Source organism: Psammomys obesus, unplaced genomic scaffold, assembly GCF_907164565.1.
Source record: "Psammomys obesus unplaced genomic scaffold, mPsaObe1.curated_primary_1811, whole genome shotgun sequence".
Taxonomy (NCBI): Eukaryota; Metazoa; Chordata; class Mammalia; order Rodentia; family Muridae; genus Psammomys; species Psammomys obesus.
The window spans coordinates 19,584,941-19,589,008 of NW_026591598.1; the positions used below are offsets into that span (position 1 = coordinate 19,584,941).

General features: G+C 47.5%; 1 long non-coding RNA gene across 2 annotated transcripts in view; it reads left to right on the top strand.

Moving 5' to 3' along the window:
- Positions 1 to 3,204, top strand: part of LOC129679877 (uncharacterized) — a 5,944-nt gene extending 2,740 nt beyond the window's left edge. Inside the window, exons 3-4 of one of the 2 annotated variants that reach the window (XR_008720593.1) lie at positions 366 to 452; positions 2,528 to 3,204. This is a non-coding gene — a long non-coding RNA (uncharacterized LOC129679877). The remainder of the gene's footprint in view (positions 1 to 365; positions 453 to 2,527) is intronic. The other variant, XR_008720594.1, reaches the window with a different exon arrangement.
- The last annotated feature ends 864 nt before the right edge of the window (positions 3,205 to 4,068 follow it).

Sequence of the window (4,068 nt, forward strand, 5' to 3'; positions counted from 1 at the left end):
TATATATATTATATATATTTTATATATATATATTTTTTTCCTGACTTTCCTCTACCTTAAGGCTTGAGTTAGTCCAAAGATGTTCTGGTTAGGTTTTTGTTGTTGTTGTTGTTTGTTTCTTTTGTTTTGTTTTGTCAACTAGACACTAGCTAGATTCATCTGGAATTCATCCCTCAATTTAGGGATTGTCTCCTTCAGATTGGCCTGTGCATGAGTCTTTGGGGTGCTTTTTTTTATTAATGCGTAATGTGGAATGGCCTAACCCACTATGGGTGGTGGCATCCCTGGGCAGGTGGTTCTGAGTGCTATGAGAAAGCATGGTGAGCAAGCCAGTAAGCAGCATAACTCCATGGCCTCTGTTTCAGTTTCCGTCTCCAGGTTGTCTGCCTTGAGCTCCTGCCTGGCTTCCCTTTATGAAGGCCTGTAAGCCTTTCCTCTCCTAATTGGTTTTGGTAAGTGTTTTATTACAAGACGGAGAGAAACAAACTAGTGTCATTCTCCACTGGGCAGGGGTCTGGAGGCTTCCAGATGGAGAATGGGGGGGATGGAAAATGGGGGGTCCATTTATCTCAGGGGCAGCTAGAGCACTTTAAGGCAGGGCCCTTGTGCTAAGCCAACCCGAGTGTGGAAAAGGGTTTTCCACGGAATGTTACAGTTTAGCTCTTTTAGAATGAAATGGCCAGTGATAATGGAAACTCAGACATTCCAAAGCCTATGGCGATACCAAAGTGTTATAGCTTTTCCTTAAGCTGCTGTGCTGAGCATGGAAGAGGTTCAGGCAAAAACCCCATGCCTGGTCAGCTTGCAGCTGAGACACAGGCCTGGCAAAGCCTAGGCCCAGCAGGCCGAAGGGCAGGCTTGGTGAGATGAGGCCAGGGGGAGATAAATGATAAATCTGAGGCAGTCATGGTGGAAGGATGATGGAATCCAGGGGGTCAGAGACACTTGATTTACCTGTAATGGCTCAGTGCCTTGTTTTCCATGAAGTAGCGTGAGCCTATCACAAGAAGGAAAATACAGTACTTAATTATCCTAGGAGTGAGGGGAAAATCTCCAAGAACTGAAGGTCACTGCTGAAGACTAAGATCCTTAGCAGGGTCGGGCATTTCTAGGCATTCCCAGATGCTTGCTGGAGTGGCTTTCCTATCAGGAAAGGATCTGTAATCTGCCCTGAGGGCTATGTGACACTTTTTACAGGCCCTGGGGTCACCAGATCAGGAGAGACTTTTAATACCCTGATGAGAAAAGGGAGTCCATTATCATAGACTGAGTGCAAATAAATGGTTACCTGGAGACATCAGACTTCAGCTGTTTCCAGCAGAGCCCCATAAACTAGAACACAGGGCTTTCCATTCCTTGCACTAAAAGGACCTGAAAGCAATCATGCGGAAACCTGGACCTGCAGTGGGGAGGAATCCACAGTGTGAAGGCTGTGCTGGAGGTCAGGCCCGCTGCTGGGCCCGATATGATGCCAGTCAGTAAGTGTTTTGAAATCACTGAGGTGGCGTGAGGATCCTCTGTGACTGAGACTCAGAAGAAATAAACCCAACCCTTAGGCAGAGAAATGGCAACTAACATCCTCTCTAGGGCTGAAAGGTGGCTTGCTGCCCAATCATGGGAGGACCTGAGTTCAAACCCCAGGACCTATGTTAAAGAAAAAAAAAAAAAAAAAAAAGGAGCATTGTGGTGATGGTTGCTTATAAACACAGGCTGTGCAAGGCTGTGGAGGTGGAGACAGAAGGATGCCTGAGGCTTGCTGGCCAGTCAGTCTAGCCTAATGAGCCCCAGGTCCTAGTGAGAGACCCTGCCTCAAAAACTGCAGTAGATGGCCCCTGGAATAACACCAGAGGCTGGCCTCTGGCTTTCACATGAGTACACACACGTGCCATGGAGACCCATCTATCCTACTCAGCCACTTGAGGAAGGAAATCACCAACTGACCTCACCTTACAGATGAGAGACAGACACAGCGGGACCAAGTGGGCATGGCTGATCAGTGTTAGGGTCTTAGTGGGACCTCAGGTGGTCCATCAACAGTGTCCTGTCCTCCCAAGGCTTCTGTGCAAGTACAGGGAAAGCGCTTTCCACTGAGCTATACCCAGCCCTACGAATGGTTGTTTCTTTAATTTAAAAATTTAAAATTCTTGGCATTAGATGAAGTATCTGCTGTTTTGGTCACTGAGAGTAGACAAAAGGTTTGCTGCATTCTTTTCCACTTGCTTATTTTTTATTTTATTGTTTTCACATATATCATCTGTCTATGTATCTATTTGTATATGTATATACCTATGTACCTTATCTCTCTGTGGTGGTGGTGGTGGTGGTGGTGTGTGTACTCTGCCCAGGACCCTAGACAAATGGTCTACCACTGAGTTACATCTACAGACCTTTTGAGAAACTCTATATCTGCCCCTCTCCTTTTTATTTTAAGATGGTGTGATGGTTAGTCTTACTGTCAACTCGATGGGATTTAGAGTTTCTTAGATCTACTTCTGAGTGTGTCTTTGTGTTTTGTTTTTTTCCAAAGAGATTTAACTGACTGAGAAAACCTGCCCTGAATGTGGGTGCCAGCAACCCATGGGCTGGAGAGGTAGCCAGGTAGGTGGGGAGAGTACCTGCCTGACGCACCAAGCCCTCAGGTCCATCCTCACCACCACATATACTGGGTGTGTGGCACGACATTACTGCAAATCCAGCTCTCTGCAGATGGAGGCAAGAAGATCAGAAGTTCAATGTCCTCAACCACTTAGTGAATTCAAGGCCAGCCTGAGAAGCACAAAATCGTGTCTCAAGAAAGAAAAGAAGATCTGGAGGGGACAGGAACTCCACAACAGGACCAACAGAGACAACTAACCCAGACTCATGGGAGTTTACAGACTGATACATCAGCTAAGGAGCATGCATGGTTTAGACCTAGGCCCTGCACTTATGTGGCCAGTGGGCAGCCTGGTCTTCCTGTGGGTCGTTTGTTGAGTCGGGGCACACAGGAGCTGTTTCTAACATGGACTCTATTACCTGCTTTTGGACCATTTTACTTGGCAGAGCCGCCTTGCCTGGCCTCAGTGGATGAGGATATGCTCAGTCCTGATGTGACTTGATGTGCTGGGATGTGTATAGGGAGAGGAGGTGGGAAAGGGAGAAGGGAAGAAGGAAGGAAGGAAGGGACGGAGGAACTGGGAAGAGAGGAGGAGAGGAGGAGGGCACCCTTGGGATGTAAAGTAAATAAACTTAAATAAAATAAAAAAATGTTTTTAAAAAGAAAGGAAAGAAGGAAGGAGTAACAGCACCAGCATCCGGCCCTCTTTGCTTCCTAGCTGTGATGGTTTGAGTGAGAACCGCCCCCATAGGCTGAGAAGGACTGGAAGGTGGGACCTTGCTGAAGGAGGTGTGTCACTGAGGGCGTGGCTTTGAGGTTTCAAAAGCCCACACCCCCTCTAGTTAGCTCTGTCTCTGCACCATGGTTGTGGCTCAACATGTGAGCATCTCAGCTACTGCTCCGGAGCGGTGCCTGCCCGCCTGTTGCCATGCCCTCCATTAAAATGGTCATGGACTCACCCTTTGAAACTGTGACCCCAAAAGAGATGTTTTTCTCCTACAAGTTTCCTTGGCCTTGGTGTCTCAGCACGGCAATAGAAAAGTAACCAAGACACTGGCTACGGCTGTGACATGGCTGCCTGCCTCACATTCCTGTCACCAAACCTCCCTTACCGTGAGAGGCTGTGTATCAAACTGTGGAGAAAACAGCCCTCTCCACCCTCCCTTCCTTAACTTTCTTTGTCAGGCATTTGTTTTTCATAGCAACATGAGAGACAGAACACAGGTCAGGCTGGCCTTCATCTTATGATCCTCCTCCCTCGACCTTCCCAGTTATGTAATAGGCTACCACTGAGCCATGTCACTGGCCTTCTAGAGGCTGAGTCTTCAAGGTTCAGCGTACTCAGAGAGCCTAGTCTGAGGAGCAAGAGATTAACATCCTAGGAAGACGCCGCCATACTTTTAATTTCCAGCCAAGGATTTTTAAAAGAAGGAAACAAGGGCTGTTGGTCACTCTGGGGCTGTCTGTCCCTC